Raw genomic sequence first — 19,904 nt, 5'->3', positions numbered from 1 at the left:
AGAACGACTGGCTGCTGTTATAAAATAGGCTTTTTCTATCTGATAATAAGAAAAATATTGAAAACCGTTAGGTAGAGAACTTTTCCCTATCAACCAATTTTTCAGAGTACCAAGCGAAAAAAAAACGTTCGCTTTTTTTGGCTCACTCTCATGTACACGAAGTTTTCCATTTCATCTACGATAAAGACGAAAATGCAATCCAAGCGGCTGTAATTGTAAGTAGTCTTTGTGAACCTGATACCAGTAACTGCTTTCATATGACCTAACTTTTAAATCGGCACTCTACTGTCAACAATTGGATCGTCTGAAGAGAGTAATCACTTAAAAGCAATCAGAGTTGGCCAATAGGGGAGGAATTGTACTTCATAAGCACAATGTCAGACCAAACATCGTTAGTGTTTAGCCAAAAGTCTCGAGATAACAATAATATTGCGTTTTTGCTAGTATACTATTTAATATTAGACAATTTTTTATTTTTTTGTACTACTAATTTCCATAGCATCTGGTACACTTGACTAATACTATAAAGTTTTGTTTTTCTAACAGTAATCTAAAAGTTTTTCCTTGTCCCACATTCTTGACTGATTATCAACACCAAGCAAATTTGCATTTTTCAACAGATAAGAGTATGACTTGAGCGGGTGCAGTTCATTGCAGTATTTATAATAGAATTAATGTTATTCATTTTTAATAGAGATTGTGAGCACTGTATTATTCCGTTTGAAGAGTAAAAATTGCATATGAGTAAGCACATTATTATTTTAGATCAGTCTAAGCAAGTAGAAGAGATACAAAGTCAATAATTGTCATTATGCTTACTATAACGGCTGGTCTTTATTAAAGTTAACAATGTGCAAAACACATTTTAGTCTGAAACGAGTACACTGGAATCGAATCTAAATTTTTCTTATATTTCGTTCGTCGTTCTTATGGTTTTTATAGAACTTTCTTTACAATTACCCGATTGGTGATGATCTGCTAAATTCTCTGCCTATAGAAAATGGTATTGATTTGGAATTTCTTTCTTTTTAAGGATATTTTTCAATTAAAAATTTAGTAGCGAATGATTTCCTCTGTATATGAATTGCTAATTTTAATCTTATATAGTTGGCCCTAACAGCATTCGTCGAAGATTGAAATACATATTTAATAGGTATTCAGGTCTACTTGCTAAGAGGTTCTGGGTTTAAGACCAATTAAATTTATTGCAAAATTATGTATTCAAATCATAGCTTGAAAATTTTCTTTCTAACTCTCGCCATCAGTTCGAATTTAAAGATATTGACTAGATCTAAATTCAAAAAAAACTTCAAAAATGTTTAGTAAAAAGTTCTTTTGATAGGTTTAGTAATCTGTACAGTGTTTATGGTTCTCTTGATTCTAAACTCTTAATTCAAATCAGTACATACAACAATTGGACCTTGTGAAGGAAGCAATATGTCAGAAGTGGCCAGCTTTGCCTATTAGGAGAGAAATTGTGTGTGGAGACTCCTTGGAGTCCTCAGTCCGAACCTGGCATCAACTAATTACTGCATACTACCGTTTATCGCGAATAATTTTGTTAATGCAAGTGTCTCAGATGTTGACTATTCAAAATGTAAACAATTTCCTTTATAACATATAAATGTAGTATACAATATGACGATCATTCAGATTTAATAAATAATGAGTCTAACTCAATTCTACTCTGGATACTATGGTATGTTCACGAACCCAAATTTCGGACCTTGAGACCCAGTAGTGAACAAAAGACAGCAGCCGTAGCTGAGAGTGTACACGAAGACTGTAGAGAGTCGATTCGGCGCCGTTCGCAGCAACTTAGACTGACGTATGGAACAACTTAGCGTATATTACGTCGATTCTGAAATTGGAAGCGTACAAAATACAGCTTGTGCAAGAAGTAAAGCCGCTCGATCTTCCCAAGCGACCTCGCTTCGACCTATGGGCTCGTGAAAAGTTCCAAGAAGATCCGACGTGTTCGAGCCAAATTCTGTTCAGCGATAAGTCCAATTTCTAGCTCAATGGCAAAGTTGCCGCATTTGGGACGAAGAGCAATCTGAATCGGCGATCTAACCCCGTTTGGATAGTAAGTAAGTGTTAAGAGCAATCTGAAGGGTTTCAAGAACTGTCATTTCATCCAGAAAAAAACCACGGTTTGGTGTGGTTTGTGAGTCGGTGGAGTCATCGTAAATGGCGACATTTGGTTTCAACAAGACGGCGTCACTTCCCACATATCGCCTCAATCAATGGTTTTATTGACAGAACGCTTCGGTGAGCAGATAATTTCACTTTTTGAGCCGGTCGATTGGCCACCAAGATCGTGTGATATAACACCGTTAGACTTTTTCCTGTGGGTATATATAAAGTCTTAAGTCTATGCTTACAATTCGGTTTCGATTCAGGCCTTGGAGCAAAACAGCACGCGTATCATTCGCCAGTTACCAGTCGAAATGCTCGAACGAGTCATCGAAAATTGGACTCAACGGATGGACAATCTGAGATGTAGCCGCGGCCAACATTTGAAAGAGATAATCCTCAAAAAAAAAACCAAAGAATGTTCTTTCGAAGGATAACAAACATTCCCCTTTAAATTTGAAGTTTTTATAAAAGTGGGAAACCACAACCAGGTAGCACTTAATCCAATTAATATATTTGTAAATATACGTCAGAAATTATTAGCAGTGATAAGTCTGTAGCACGCGTAATTGGTGATGTTTTGTTCCTGGGTAGAACTGGTTTTTTGCAGAAGAAGTTGAAAAATTTCGAACTTTTTTAAACCGAAAACCCGCCTGCTCATCGCTGACCATGGAAGATACGTACATATATATTTCGGTAAGTATGTATATTATATATACGTGGTTTGAGGGCTTGTTAATGTGCTTCACACACCCACCATGCAACGGAAGCGAAATTTTATTGCTTCCTCTCGGACGAATGTCTTGTTTGTTTGTAATACTGCTAAGTTTAGACGAATAAAAAAGCAATGTGCATATTAGCCGTTACCGTTTCGGTTGAATAACACTATGTGGTAAAGAAGCTCAAGTCAAAAGAAGTTCAAAATCCAAAAACTGAAGTTGCTTTTATAATTTTTGTATTCCACGCCTGAACAATAAAGCGACGCCAGTAGAAAGCTGCACACTTTATGCGTCTAAAAACTCAGCGTACTTATTTGGCTACTGGTTAATTAAAAACGAATTGACAAATTAGAATTATTGGTTAGCACAAACGCGACCTTCCGACGTTGCCAAATTTGGCGAGCCCAAGCAATAAATAAAAAATTCTTTTGTAATTTAATGAAATTGTATGCTTGCTTGCTCATTCCAACAGCTCATTCCAGCGCCAGCCAATTATGAATGCGGCTTGCTATGGGCAGCCAGGCACACATACTATGTATGTACATGTGTTTGGCATATATACAGATAGTATATATGTATATATATTGTATATATGTATTATATATCATATAGCATCTAAGCAGCTAAATTTTGCACTTCATTTAAATGTAATAGTTTATTTAGTAAATTGTCGTTGGTGGCATTTCAACGGCTTGCCTTGTTCCAAGCGCTGTGTGGGCTGCAAGTTTTGCAAAAAACAATGCAACAACAACACTTTTAATTGTAGCTTAAGTATACTAGCAATTTACACTAACGTCAGTTGAATGCAACAGCTGCCAACAAGGGCAAATTCTATGCAAATTCATATTTCTTTTTTGAACTAATAAAATTAGTTAAGCGTTGGCAAACGCAAGCAGAGCTGCATAAACGTACGTATGTGTGCGTGAGTATGTATATATTAGGCAATGCAACAAATGCGTAAACGCACACTTTTCTGCATGTGTGTATTTCCTTCCTGCACTTGTTTACTTGTGACTTTGTATGCATGTACTATTTATGTATAGTTGTATGTGTGTGTGCTATATTTGCTGTCCGTATATTTATATAAGGAAATATCAGCTGTTTATTGCGCTGGCAAACAATGTTGCAAGCAACTATTTATGACATTTGCTTTGTGGGCGAATTGTAATGCAACCAACACTTGCTGTCAAAGGTCATATGCGACAAAATGGCATATATAGATGGTGTCAAGGACGTGTGCCACTCACTTTGTGATACTTTTTTCAAGACTTTGCAATAAGCCAATTCTTCCAAAATTTTAATATGTGAAATTGGTATATCTGATTACATAATCTGCTTAAATAAAAGTGCTTTCCACACAAGAACTGAATTTTGATCGTGCAGTTTGTATGGCAACTATATGTTATAGTGGTCCAATCTGTATAATATTTTCGGAAATTGTAGCAATATCTTGGCCCATATATCATGCCAAATTTCGGGCAGATATCTTGTAAACTAAAAAAGTTTTTCATATAACAACTTGATTTTTATTAGTCAATTTGTATGGCAGCTATATGCTATAGCTGGCCGATCTGAACAATTTATTCGGAGATTATAGTGCTGCCTTTGACATTAATCCATGTCAAATTTCAGGAAGATATCTTATAAAATAAAAAAGTTTTTCATACACGAGCTTGATGTTGATCAGTCAGTTTATATGTACAAGTATGACAGCTATATTCCATAATGAGCGGATTTCGCCGATTCCGATAGACAAGATTCTTGGTGAGAGACGTGTGCATATTTTAAATCGATATCTCAAAATCTGAGGGACTGCTGCGCGTATACACAATTAGATGGACAGACGAAGATCACTAAATCGATTCAGCTCGTCGCGCTGATCATATCAAATACTGCTTTATAAGGTCTCCGACGTTTCGATCAGGGTGTTATAAACTATATGGTAGAGTTTAGATCATAAAATTAACAATGTAATGATTGAAGTAGAAGACGTGTTATTCTCTTTAATGAGCCCCAATTATATAACGGTCAACAACTCGTTGTATTTGATCACATGTTAAAACTTTTTCATTCAAGCTGCACTGCATTCTCCAGATACCCAGTTTTTAAGGCGACACCTCAAGTTATTTAGTTTCCTCCTTCTTAAAACACGAAGTCTTTCAGTGTATCGACCAATCATACATACATACATTTTGTGATGTTCTAAGAGCTGATATATGCTTCTATGGGAACTTGTATTTATCTTATTTATAGGTACAATGAAACAAATGTAAGTGCGTTAAGAAAAAAATATTCGATAATGTACAAGAACTTATGTAGTAATAAAAGGTTTATTTTTGTCTCAACTGGTTTCATTTAACCCGTTGTGTTGCCTCAGCCTGTATTGTACTACAATATATACCATACATCATGTAGAGTATCGGATCAGGCAAATACATAGTATTGGAAAATAAGCTTAAACTCAAAGAGCTGGTTTAGCCTCCCATATATGATGGAAATGTAAGTATGTAAATAGCACCAAAAATTAATTTATTTTACTAACCAGAGATTACGGTATAAACGACAGACAGGAATATTACCGAAAATTATGCTTAAAATCTAAATTTGTGAACAACACACAACTACTCTTATTGAATTATGATCAGCGAAGGTAATTAGTAAGTTGAAGATGTTATCAATCCAGCCATAAATAATATATAAAGCATTAATGCTTTGCCCCGCACTCACTAATGTCATTTATAAAGAAAGTACAAATGATTTATTAGCTGTGTTCGATTCGACAAAACATGGAAAGCAGCGAAACAAATAAACATCTTTATTCTAGAATAATGAATGGGGGATAGAATAGCGAGCGGGTATGCTATCTCTTTTATAAATTCAGACATTTTTTGGAGAGAAAGCGGAGCTCGAACTTAACAAGAAAATAAATCGTGAGTCGAAAACGACTATTATTATACACTACATAATGATCGATCATATATTAATTGTGACATCTACATATATAAATGCATATCTCATAAATAACGAGTGATCCAAGTAGAGGTACTTTTTTCAGTAACCTTTTTTAACAGCCCAAGGGTCAAGCTGTCATGTTATTTTTGTTCAGTATCGTTTGGCATTTCATCATGGAAAGACTTACGCCCGAACAACGTTTACAAATCGTTCAACTTTATTCCACAAATTCACGTTCAGTAAAGATTATGTTTCGAGCGCTTCGCTCAACTTTTTGGATAATATGCGACCGAATAGACCACGTCCAGCACGTAATGAAGAAAATATAGCAGCCGTAACTGAGAGTGTACACGAAGACTGCAAAGAGTCGATTCAGCGCCATTCGCAGTAACTCGGACTTACGTATGAAACGACTTGGCGCATTTTACGTTGGGATCTTAAATTAAAAGTGTACGATATAGATTTCGCAACAACTGAAACCGCTCGACCTTCCCAAGCGACATTATCTTCGATCTATGGGCACTTGAAAAGTTCCAAGAAGATCCAACGTTTTTGAGCCAAAATAGCAGCAGTTGGGACGAAGAGCAACCGGAAGAGATTGAAGAGCAGCCATTTTATCCAGAAAAAATAACGGTTCGGTGTTGTTTGTGGACAAGTGGTCCATATTTCTTCACAAATTATGCCGGTAAGACCATAAACGTCAATGGCTACTGTTATCGCGCCATGATAACCGACTATTTGATGCCTTTTATTGAAGCTCATGATCTCGGCGACTTTTAGGTTCAACAAGACGGCGCCACTTCTCACACATCGCATCAATCAATGGATTTATTGAGAGAACACTTCGGTGAGCAGATATTTTCACGTTTTGGGCCGGTTTCGATTGTCTAAAGTCTATGCGGACAATCGCTACCGCTACGATTCGCCAGTTATCACTCGAAATGCTCGTACGAGGCAACGAAAATTGGACTTAACCGATGGATCATCTGGGATGTAGACACGGCCAACATTTGGTAGAGACAATCTTCAAAAAATAAATGTCAAAGAATGTTCATTCGTACAATAATAAATATTCCCGAGTTGTTACAGTATCAGATTGGGTTATACTGGCCCATTGTCACGCCATAAATTGCCTTGTAACGCCAGAGTGATATTCAGTTTGAGCTAAAGTATTCAACATATACCGGACATCATCGCTTTTTCCCAACATTAAGAGTGAGTTCATATCTAAATTTGGTACCTCATTTAATCTTTTGAACCGCGAAGCTCCTAAATATCTAAGAGAAGTTGTAGATAAGGCAGGACATAGTCATAGGAGGATTGCCATTTTCTCTTTGCTGGTGACGTATACTCAAACTGTATAGAAACAATTCCAAAACTCAGAGTTCAGAATTTCTTTGGGGGATTTCCTTCCAACAAACTTTTGATATTGATGTTACTTCGTAAATTTTACCGAATTTGTGTTAAAATCTCAATTTTTGTAGGTTTTGACACGGAAAACTCTTCGTGAATCCGCCACTGGTGCTATTACTCTTGTACATTTTGGTATTTTAATTTATATATTTGAACTTTAGCGACTTGTTAGGAGTACTTCATGTTACCACCTTATCATAAAGTGCCAGAAATGAATTTGAAGAATCACATAACGGCGTATATTACATATAAACACTTGATGAGCAACATAGTCTTAACTCATTTAAACATTAACAGCAAATTCACCCTCTCCTTGCCAAGTGTTTCAGCCGGCAGAAAGAAATAGTTCAAAACAATTAAAATAAACTGAAAGAATAAACATCAGAAATTTATGAACTACACACGTACGCGGCGAGACCAGTTGATTTGGGCCAAACAAACGAGAACGTGAACGTGAGTGTGAGTGTGCTCCTGAGCATATTGCACTTGATTTAGGCCGCAAAGCAGCAGATACACTTTTCAAATGAAGCCTCATAGAAATTTGGATGTTTTTTGAATTTAATGTGTGTATGTACATATGTGTTTTTATATGTATGTGCCTCCGTAAGGTTTGCCTGAACATTGAACATGAACATTCCACACCATAATTAATGCTCTGGCTATTTTAAAACCGAAAATTTGCTTATTTATATGGAGCAGCAATCATTTGCCACCGACGCATGCCATGTAAACACGGCAATATATACGTACATATATGCATGTGTTTGTAGGTGTGTGCGTGAAAATTTTTTGAGACTTGCAGAGTATGAAAGTTGCAAAAATTAAAAAAAAAATTTTAAATAATTTTTAATGTAAATAATTGTAAATAAAAAGAAGCAGCGCTAATTTAATAATTAGTTTCTGCAATTAACTACACTCGCGCGCAAAAATTACTATACAAAGTACTATTTTGTTTATATGCTCGCTAATTTGCTGCGCATAGAAAAAACAAGTGACTCATGCGGCGCACAGCTGAGGCAGTGCCAAATAAAATTATGTTGCGTATATATTTCAAAAACTTTTTTCAATGAGCCAAATATTTTTTAAACTTTTTTCTGTTTTTTTTTCAATCACAAAACACCTTGAAAACTGAAAATTTCGACAATTTTTTTTTTATTTTTGAACTCTTGGCAATGACCGCGTCAACATTTAAGATTGGAAAAGCAACGATGCGTGCAAAATAAATGTATATAAAATATATGTGTATGTATATGTGGCGCGCTGCTAAATCGTCCTTTTAATTTGTAACACTTTTTTAGGCAGCAACGTTACTCATACGCAGTGTGTGACTTTATGGTAGTTATTATACAATATCATTACAATTTTTGTTGTTGTTTTTTTTTAACGAATTCGAGTTTTCTATACAAACAGCTAATGTTCAGCATCAAAAGTTTCACAAATTTGAATTTTTTCTTCAAAATTTGTTTAACCTGTTGGTTACTCGCACTTTCGTCACACGCGTGTATACCATATATATTGCATAGGCCAATGTTATGTGTGTCAAAAGACTTAGAATAACGAAAAACTAATAATTTCCGTTACGTTTTTCTCGCTTTCCTCGAACCGCACGCAAGCAAAGCAAATAGCGAACTAAATGCGCGCGCCACGCTCAGCGTAGAATAATTTCTATTTTTTTCAAAATCTCAAAGTACGAAATAAATTCATTGCATTATGTTTCGAACAGCGCGCCAGCATGCGCTTGTGTGTGTTTGTGAGCAACAGTACATACTATAACAACGACACAGCGAAATAAAAAGTTCATGCGTTTGGGAAGTCAGCGGAGCTTTGGCGGCTGGGTGAAGCAAAAGAAAATCGCTGCTGTTGGCTGGCGACAACAGCAATTGCCTCTTTGTCAGCTTGACAGGCACAAATGCACACTCGCACACACACGTGCATACATCAATATTGTGCTTAGAGCGACAGTTAGCGCTAAGTGTTTGTGCGTTTGGCCTGCGCGTTCATAACTCGTAAATGCGGTGACGATGGCAGCGCTTGTTGCGGCCGCTCTGCTCTGCTTCTAAAGCATTACGCGTCGATGCGTTCAAATTACTTTGCGGTATTGGCTTTATGACTGCAGTTCCTGAATGAAATACATCGCCATACATAACTACATGCAAGTGCACATGGTATGTATGTATGTACAAGCGCTACCTTGTTGTAGGTAATGAAAAGTCTTTACCAATCGCCACTACGCTTAGATACATATACCCTTTACACATTGTAAACAAAATTGTAAACAAACAAAATTTGTTGCTGAAATTCTAAAGGAAATCTTTACCTCCAAGAAAGTGCACACGCGTTTGCCTCACGAGGAAAGCGTTTACAAAGACCGATTCCCAATGAACCGAAGTTTTAGTTTTATATACCAAAATTCTATCAAAGTATTGTCATTTATTGAAAAAATAAGCGATTTCTTTGCTTATTACGCCTATTACTAAATATTATACCATATGATCAAATATGAACCGGACTGATCTGTTATAATCGATAAATATATATTTTTTTCCTTATGCGAGTCGTCCATCCATTTATGTTAGTGCCCATAAAATCGTAAATGTTAAAGAAACAGTGCTCAGACCTATTGCTATATATTTCTAAATATTATGTCGTATGATCAAATTTGACCCAAACCGTAATAACTTAGTTTTAATGAATGCTTTACATTTATTTCTTTTATTGTAATGATATAATAGTTAAATAATAGATTGTCAAAAAAGTCTTGCGGTATTTTCGCTAGTTGGCGCTGAAAGCGCGTAGTTCTAGTTTTATTCGTCGCATCGGGTCATGCTATACCTTTTTGGAAAGCTCATTTCACGCGCTAACACGTGTTTGATTGATTGTCGCTTCTTTTAAGTCGTTCGTTATAGCGTCTCAAAGATGGATCAAAATAAAGAGAAAATACGGCATATTTTACAGTACTACTACGATAAAAGCAAAAATCCATCTCAAGCCGCCAAAAATATTTGTGCAGTTTATGGACCCGACACAGTTTCCATTTCCACCGCACAGCGATTGTTTCAACGTTTTCGTTCTGGTGTAGAGGTGGTCGAAGATGCGCCACGCTCCGGACGGCCTGTCGTCGAAAATTGCGATAAAATCGCTAAATTGGTCTAAAGAGATCGGCATAGTAGCAGCCGTAGCATCGGTCAAGAGCTGGGCATGAGTTCTCAAAAATTTATTTCAATTTAAATAAAAAAAAAAAAAAAATTCAATAAAAATACCGCAAGACTTTTTTGACAACCCATTATTTCAAAAAATTATGAACCGTAAATTAGCGACACCTAATTAGAAAATTATTCACTTCTGCCTGAAGAGTTGAAGTCGGGATTGCCTCAATTATCGTTTTAATGGACTGCTTCGATTCAGTCAGATTTCAAGATTTTGTTTTGTACACCTCTTCCTTGACATAACCCCATAAACAAATACACTAAATGAAACTACGCACGACACAGTGACGTGTTCTGGGTAAAGTTCCGTCTTCTGAATTATTGTTGGATTTGATTCACTCCATCATATACGACAATTTGGGTTGTATACATTTACGTTTAGATAAAATGTGCCTCAGCAGGCATAAACAGGTAATTTATCAAGTTATTGTCTTCTTCGGACATTTCAATAATTTTTTAGTAAAATTCCAGGCGAATTAGCAAATCGAATGGGCTTAAGCGGCTTGTTATTTGAACTTTGTACGGAAACATTTTTAAGTCAATACGATTTGTTTTTGTTGTACGATTCGTGCCTGTATAGCATTAATGGGAACGAGATATGAGTTTATGAGTATGAGGTCAAAACTATCGAATAATCTAGCGAATAGTCGTACTATATCCAGATACTACCGGCTACTTTTTAGATCGATTACATCTCTTAATGAATCATTCAGTTGGTTTCTTTGAAGTTACTGCCAATTTTGTTTAAAAAAAAGTTTTAGAATTAAACTATAATTTTAACAGTGATATGATTTAACGACTTATTTTTATTGGTCTGAGCTTTGGGTAAAAACCGTGAGTAACCCTTTCAATAAGGTTAAATTAATAAAGTCTTTCTCAATTTAAATTTTGTGCTACCAGATATTTGTTAGAATTTTATCAGGCCCCGTTTTGTCTTCGAGATTTCAAATATAATATTAATATATCACTTTCATACGATTAAATAATCTCGCGAGCGCGGTGACCTCTACTCAACCATCATCACTTACGCAGTCTCAAAAGACTGCTTGTCCTGAATAAATTGCAAGAGTAGGATCTCTCTAGGGTTCATCTTGTCCCGCATATAGGCAACCAAACTCTCTTCGATTTAGGTGGAACCGAACCGAATTTCAAGAAACGTATTTAAGGAGTGTTCCAAGTAGGTACTTTTTTCAAGAGACTTACGCCTGAACAACATTTTTTATGACGAAAATTCGCATTCTGCAAAGATCGGCCTACCGCATGTACTATTCGCATAACCATCACCTATCTTGCGACCCAGCATTCATTATTGCATAACATTCGATCGAATAGACCACGTTCAATGCGCAGTGAAGAAAATATAGCAGCCGTACACGAAAGTGTACACGAAGACTGTGGAGAGTCGATTGGCGCCGTTCGCAGCAATTCGGACTGACGTATGGAACGACTTGGCGCATTTTACGTCGAGACCTTAAATTGAAAGCGTACAAAATACAGCTTGTGCAAGATCTTAAGCCGTTCTCAAGCGACATCGCTTCGCATTATGGACTCAGGAAAAGTTACAAGAAGATCCGACCTTTTCGAGCCAAATTTTATTCAGCGGTGAGGTCCATTTCCGGCTCAATGGCAAATTTGCCGCATTTGGGACGTAGAGCAACCTGAAGAGATTCCAGAACTGTCATTTCATCCAGAAAAAAAATTGGTGTGGTTTAAATCATCGATCCCTAATTCTTCACAAAGGATGCCGGTGAGAACGTAACTGTCAGTGGCGACTACTGGGGTAACCGAATATTTGATTTGATGAAATTGAACCTCGTGATCTCGCAACATTTGACTTCAACAAGACGGACCACTCCCACAGATTGCATCAATCAATGGACTTATTGAGAGAACACTTCGGTGAACTGATAATTTTACGTTTTGAGCCGTTCGATTGGCCACCAAGATTGTGTTATATAACACCGTTAGACTTTTTCCTGTAGGGTTATGAAAAGTCTAAAGTTTAGGCGGTCAATTCCACTTCGCTTCATGTTTTCGAGCAAAACACCACACGTGTTATACGCCAGTTACCAGTCCAAATGCTCGAACGAGTCATCGAAAATTGTACTCAAGGGATGGACCATCTGAAACGTAGCCGCGTCCAACATTTGGAAGAAAACTCTTCAAAAAATATATGCCAAAGAACGTTCTTTCGAATAATAATAAACATTTCCCATTAAATTTGAATTTTCTGTGTTTTTTTCTTAAAAAAAAGTAGGAAACCTCAAAATGAATCACCCTTTATCACCGTCCAAATGATGGAGTTTAAGAGGACCTGCTTCAATATCCAATCCCAACTATTTAGAATACTACAATAAAATTTCAAAAATTAAGAAAAAGTTAGAAACAATCAAAATTTGTAATAAAGTTTGGTTACAAAAATAGAACTGGCACATTAAAACGATATAGATAGATATATACATATGTATGTATGAATAATATTTATTTCCAATGCATTTCTCTCTATTATGAAATATTTATTTTCACATATATCATGACGAGTATTACATATTATTACATCTCCATGGTTATTTGGCTGCTTTCGATTTTATTATGATATTTCCCTATCGATTTCTATCAATCAAAAATTAAATAACGGTAACGCATTAAAGCTTTAAATAACTCAATTCTAACCACGCTTCAGTCAGCTCAAATGCTAGAGGTGGCTCTGGAGTATCAATGTGTGCTCGACTGACTTCGGTTGGGTTGACTGCTGACTGCTGACTGTTTTGTGTAGATTGAGATTTATGTCAATACTTTGACACCGCACTCAAGTGTTACTAATGAATATCAACGAAATTGCCGAATATGCATGCCAATATTTAAAGTGATCCAATTGAGTGGTAGGAAAATTGTTTATTTATTTCTAGCCAAATATTTTGAATGCTTTAATAGATTAATTAAAGTGCGCCCACTGTGCATGAGTGGCACGCACCGTGCTCCAGCATTCCACAGCTGTTTATTTGTTTGGTTTCCCTTTGGTTGCAACAGTCCATTTGAATTTATAGATACAGTAGATTGCACGTAGAGTTCTTTTTTTATTTTTGTGGGTAATTTTTTATACCCGAGAGCACCATATATCATGGGAGTATTATTAATTCGTTCTATTTATATCGATAATTTGTAGTAATATGATCATAAAATAATATCGGAAACTTCCTTATAACGCGTTTTCGATTGCTGGAGAAGCAATTTTTCAAGGTCTCCTTGGCCGATAGGAAGATTGTTTTGTATATCATGAATTGACTCTTCTTCGAGTGAGAAGCATAAAAATCGTACATTCTAATCAAAAAAATTGTTGTAGGCTCCTTTACCATCTGAAGTATATGTATACCCTCCCTGGCTTGCCATTTCGGAGGGATATTAACTACAGCATTATATATTGAATATCGAACTCTTGCGTCACAATGAGTCAGCCTTGATTCGGATATTCCTATTTAAAATTAATAAGAAATTATTTCCGGATATCTAGATTTCACTTCATACGTTGGACTATGATCAAATTCTTTCGAAAACTGTTTACTACAATTCTTATGCGCAAAAAGTGATTCTAAGTTATTCCGCCACGCCCGATCCTAAGCCATCCTTACCTAATTTCTTATTAAATCGCCTTGTTTGCTTCCACGAACTGCATAATTATTACGAGCAAGCCAGTAGCTTTATTTAAGCTAAAATAATAATGCGGATCGTGTTGATTTGTGATCGCGTTACAAATGAACTGTGGAATGCCTCAATAAAAAAATTTTGAAGAGTGGTGATGCACTTATGAAAACGTGAAGGCATTATACATGAATAAAAAATAAATAATTGATGACACTAGTGGCTAAAAATTCAGTTAAAATTTATCAAGAAGTCAGAATAACGGAAAAAAATACAGCAATGTGAAGAACTAATCAATAATAGGATTCTAAGAGTTCTTACATTTCATTGCTAGTAATTGAGAAACCAAAATTCTTACTCTTAAATGGAGTCATTTATGTGAAAGTTATACTTTATATACATATAATTCCGGCAAGCGGATACGGCTATAACGATCCAGCTAGGTGTCCCAATCATATCCGAATAATATTTTACAAACCTACCTTTTTTACCTTCTAATACTTGAAAGCAACAGAAAAGATTAACAGCTCATTTCATATTCATGAATGGTAAAATATAGTATAAAGGGAGTCACTTAAGAAAATTCCAATATTCGAGTGACTATTAGAAGAAATTAAACCATAATTCCTTTAGCGATCATGGAAGACTTTCTTAGGCACTTTAAATCAGCTTTTTGTAGTATTTTCGGTATAAAATCCCGATTTTTAAGAAAAACTAAAATTTATGGAGTTGCCACATATCAGCAATTATCCAAAGTAATTAGAAATCCTTTTTAAACAGGTTTACCATTTTTTTAATGTAATAAGCAAAACTAAATAATTATTATAATATGATATACTAATAACGATTATAACAACAGTTGAACTTAACCATAACTCCAACTCTCGAACTGGAGCAAATTTCCTTCCAAAACTCGAAGTCTCTCTAACCCGAAGTTTTTTTGTGGATTATATTGATTGCAGTTAGGGAAGTTCAACTCTATTTTATATTGAATTCATTTAAATTGTGAAAAAAAATCATTATCATAATATTTCAATTCAATCTAAACTATCTGAGAAATTACTAAAGCAAAAAAAATATTTTCATTAGCATTTTTATATTATGTGTTATATCCCAGATGTGAAGGCTAAAATTATATTGGAGAATATGAATGAATGAATGAATGAATTAAGTTCTTAAATATCCATAATTATTTTCTCTCGGTTATTGAGTTCAAAGACTACTCTCAAGCTTGTTTAATTTTGATCTCACCTAATTTAACGGTGTAATTAGGTTTAGTTAGGCAGTTACAGTTGTAGGACTATACCCTACTCCTACGCTTGCCTTCTCGCCGCGCACACTGGAAACGTGAGTAACCCTTGTGTAAGATGTGGCATCCAACGCGGGTGGAGCCTGAAATCACGACTAAAAGAGTGGAAGATCCAGCGGAGCCACTCCGACATATTCGGTTAAAGGGTTCGCTGAAGTCTAATAACAGCGTCTGTTTACCAGAGGCGCGGCTCCAGGAGGACTTCGGTCTGGAAACAATTGGCTCGCTATATAAATGTGTATAAAACTTTATACTAATAATTGATCGAAGTTGTGCGCTGTGTTTGGAACTCGCCACGTAGAGACCAGTCTCAATGAAAAAGAAACAACAGCATCAGATGAATGACCCCACTTTTGATGACGACCAGAACAAACTTAATAAGGACTATGACTTAAGAGCATGCTCCTGAGATATTCGGTCCCTAAATTGGGAAGGTGCCTCTTCTCAGCTGGTTGTTGTCCTCGTAAAAGTAAAGGCTGAAAACACCGACGTCCAACTACGATGGACCAGATAAGAACGCTTAGGAGTAGGTCCTTGTGACATTGACTACAGTGGCCAAATAAAGGAGCTAAGTTCGGTGTGGAATTCGTGGTAGAAGAGAGACTCAGACGTTGAGTCGTGGCATTCACTCAGGTGGATGAGCATCTAAACACTATCCACATCAGTGCGAAATTTTCCAACATAAAACTTTTTAGCGCACTCGCTCCGACAAAAGATAATGATGATATTATATGACAACAGATGCCTTTGATGAGTAGCTGGAGCGCACCTTTGGGAGATGCCCCCGCCACGATGTCAAAATCGTGCTTGGCAACTTTAACACCAGGGCGGGCAAAGAAGGTATCTTTGGCACAACGGTCGTTAAATTCAGCGTCCATGATGAAACATCCCCAAATGGGTTGAGGCTAATTCACTTCGCAGTGACCCGAAATATGGTTGTCTATAGTACTAGATTCCAGCATAAAAAAATCATCGAGTTACCTGGCTGTTTCCAAATCGAAAAGCCACCAACCAGATCGATAATATTGTGATAGACGAAAGACACGTCTTCAGTGTTTTAGACGCGCGTACTCTCCGAGGTCCTAACATCGACTATCAAACTATTCATACGCTACCTAAATTGTAAAAAACACTCGATAGCAAACAAATGTGATCCGTGTAAAAAACATATAATTTCTCCCAATTAATTGCGGTGTGTTATACCAAAGTGTTGCAGCGTTCAAAATACAATTGATTAGAAAAGATTTCACTCACATAACCAGCGAGTTTCAAAAGATTATAAGCAATTAATTTCGTTTCTCTCCTACTCTCATATCATTCAGAGTTAAAAATGATTTTTTGTTGCCGATATGTTATTGACATTTTATTGCCTCTCAAAAAATCTGCGGAGCACAGAGAAATTGTAAGCAGAACGAGCACTAACATAATATCATCTCAGAAACTATGAAACGCTATAATAACACTACGCACGCAATAAAAGCTCTTATTTCGAAAATTGTTTCTTTAATTTCGAAAAGTTTTGGAATTCGAAGAGTGCTCAAAGAAACTTAAAATGTTTCTCATTACGCACTTAAAAAAGAATATTACTTACGCTTGACACACAGCGACTCATCCGCAGCAAATCAATTGTGCTCTTCGCGCCACACTCTATTTTCAACGCCCACCACCTAAGACCATTCACGCCTCTTACGCTAATTGCGTGTTCTTTTGCTCTCCCCGAACGGCTGCTGAATACTTGAATGCCTCTGCACTTTAGTCATTCGTCGCACTTCATTGTGTCGATTCGATTCACACTAACAACTTAACTAAAGGTCTTTGATTGCCGCCAAACAGCCACTCAACGCTTCCCGCTTTGTATTTGAATGATTGCCCACACAGTTCCATACATATAGTACATACTGGAGCGGTAATTCTCGTAATGCAGCCGCAAATTGCAGTTCGGTTATCGCTTTGTTCGGCTTGTGTTGCAACCGCGAATTCAATAAATACTCATAGAAATGTAAGTAGTCTCGCCGTAACGCTTAGCCGCACATCGACAGAAGATTAGAAATGACAATTATAGGTCATTCATTGATTGACAGTTACTCGTATGCCATACAGCGCTGAGAAGTGGGGCAAGGGTGAGATATAATTGACTCGAGTGATCATTTTGTGGAAGTATTAAAAAAAGCTGCAGAAATATTATGTTTGTTTGGGTTGTTGAACAAAATTTCTAAAGACAGCTTTCAGATAAAAAGATAACATTACTATTCAGATTATAAAAGATAGTTTCCGGGATAACTTAAAGCCTCTTTTCTGGAGTAAGTTAAGACTTAGATCAAATCAACTGAGATTACACCCGAAATTTAAGTCATAAACAGACTAAAGCATGCCCTGAAATGTGGCTCTTAATAAAATCAACGAACGATTTTCCTTTATCCTTGGGGATGGAAATGTGCAAATTTGTATTGCAAGAGCTCTACTTTTCTATGGCTTCACAAGAGACTACATGTGCGATCTTTCTGTATCAGTTATCTAACTTAACCTAACCAGGTCGAGTTTAACAATACAAAACGCCGCTCTAAATATAATCTACTCGGCAAGAGTAGGTTATCACTCTCTATCTATTATTTTATGCACTTCACTATCGAAGTCAGCCTTAGGCTAATTATTACCTTTGTAATGACTAAGAGAAGTTCTGAGACTGTTTTATTCTACTCTCTCCATACAACATCACTTAATTTTTCAGTACTTTCTCGTTAAGTGGGTCGAATATTAGTTAGGAGACTTTACTGCCTGCTCTATTTTGAGCCCGCGGCTTAAGATGCTCTCTCCTAAGTAACAACGACTCACTTAGCCCCAGCATATTGATAAATTCCAATATATTGCTAGGGGCTATTGAAATGATGCGATCCCTATTTGAAAACATGGATCCAAGAGCCTTTATCCTACGACTACAGACTGCTATGTTCTTTAGTTTCAGGCTCCATGTTTCAGAACCAGCAACTTGCACAAGAAGCTAAGCCGATGTTATATACATATGTCCTTCTTGAGCTTTCTATGTCGTGTGTAGAATGTGACAAAAAGCCTAAGTTTGCCCCTTGAGAAGTTGGTTGTAACCACCCATTGGCAACTTGGTATGACGCATGGTTTGAAGTTGTTGCCAATACCCCTCCTTACCCACTCTTTCATCCTTGCGGTGCAGCTCCTTTATGGTATGGGGACCAACCGCAATGAAAGGTGCAGGTCCTACCATATTGGTGGATGGTGCGTAGCGGGCGAATTCATCAAGCAATTCATTCCCGGCTAAACATTTGTGACTGTGCACGCAAATAAGGTGCACTTCGTTACGATCTGATAGACTGTCCAGCCATTCTATATACTCCTGCACCAATAGAAATTTGACCTCGTACGCAGAGAACGCTTTAAGTGCCGCTTGACTGTTGCTCAGTTGTTCGTTGTGATAGTTGCGTTAAAGGTTTATCTCTACTCACCGACTTTTAGCAAGAACCTCTGCTTTGAATATGCTCGGAAAACTTCTCATAAGTATGGAGAGTTTGGTGCGTGGTCCTGCGACTCCTGCACTGATTCGGTCCGACATTTTTGAGCGTCGATGTACCACTTAATTGTACTATCCCTAAGCAGTAGCTCGAGAGCGAAATCTTTCCTTTCAGTCTTGCTGCTAAAAGCAACCTTTAACTTCTTAATGAAATTTACTCTTTTGGTAATGATGTTCCTTCGAAGAAAAGCCAATGGTATTAACTCTTTTGGTAATGATGTTCCTTCGAAGAAAAGCCAATGGTATTTCACCACTTAAGTCCTTCATACGCTGGGAAGAGATCACCGATCAAATGTTCCTTCAATGTCTAGGAATTACTTCCCCTCCTTCCAACGAACTCTGCATCTCGCGGTTGTTGATTGATCTGCCTGCTCTGTAAGCATGCTGGTTCGCTTGAGGGATGCAGTTTTCTGCGACTTCGACCCTATTTCTTATCGTGGATTAATTTTCCATACTTTTTAGTAAGACGGAAGTTAGACTAATTGGCCAGTGAACAGTCCTTCCTTCCTACCTTGCGTATAAAGATCACCTTAAACCAAGTAGTCATCGGAAAAAAAGAATTGAATTAAAAACACTCGCCGTTTTATTACTTTTCTTAATACTTTTTATTTAATATAATATTTATATTTATTTGGATTGTTGTTGTTGTTGTTTTTATACATTTTACTTTGCGTTTTTGTTATTTTTTATTATGTTAAATTCTTCTGCAAATATCTTCAAATTATACATATATATATATTATATTTTTTATTGTTGTTGTATAGGATAGTATGTACTAATATGATAAAGGATACAGTATACAATAGAGATGATACAAATACAGTTAGAATTTTATATAATTTCCGCTGTATTAATGATCAATATGTTTGTTTGTTTGATTTTGTTGTTGTTATTTGCTTTTCTTTCTTTTATATATTAAATAAGTGAACAAGTTTTCTTTAGCAATAAAAATTACATTAAAACAGCAGCAAAAAAACTTAAATACCAACTAA

At 36.4% G+C, this 19,904-nt stretch overlaps 1 protein-coding gene across 5 annotated transcripts in view; it reads right to left on the bottom strand.

The window, feature by feature from the left end:
- The window catches only part of LOC120782573 (xaa-Pro aminopeptidase 2), a 30,693-nt gene extending 13,521 nt beyond the window's left edge, over positions 1-17,172 (bottom strand). The window contains exon 1 of one of the 5 annotated variants that reach the window (XM_040114916.1): positions 16,966-17,172. The gene's annotated coding sequence lies outside the window, so the exon portion shown is untranslated. Of the gene's footprint in view, positions 1-8,579; positions 8,601-8,689; positions 8,835-16,965 lie in introns of those variants that run through there. The other 4 variants (XM_040114912.1, XM_040114911.1, XM_040114915.1 and 1 more) reach the window with 4 other exon arrangements.
- Positions 17,173-19,904: the final 2,732 nt, after the last annotated feature.

This window comes from Bactrocera tryoni, chromosome 1 (assembly GCF_016617805.1).
Source record: "Bactrocera tryoni isolate S06 chromosome 1, CSIRO_BtryS06_freeze2, whole genome shotgun sequence".
In the NCBI taxonomy this organism is placed as follows: Eukaryota; Metazoa; Arthropoda; class Insecta; order Diptera; family Tephritidae; genus Bactrocera; species Bactrocera tryoni.
Note: the sequence above shows the minus strand (reverse complement) of the source record. Positions and strands in the feature narration are given on the sequence as shown.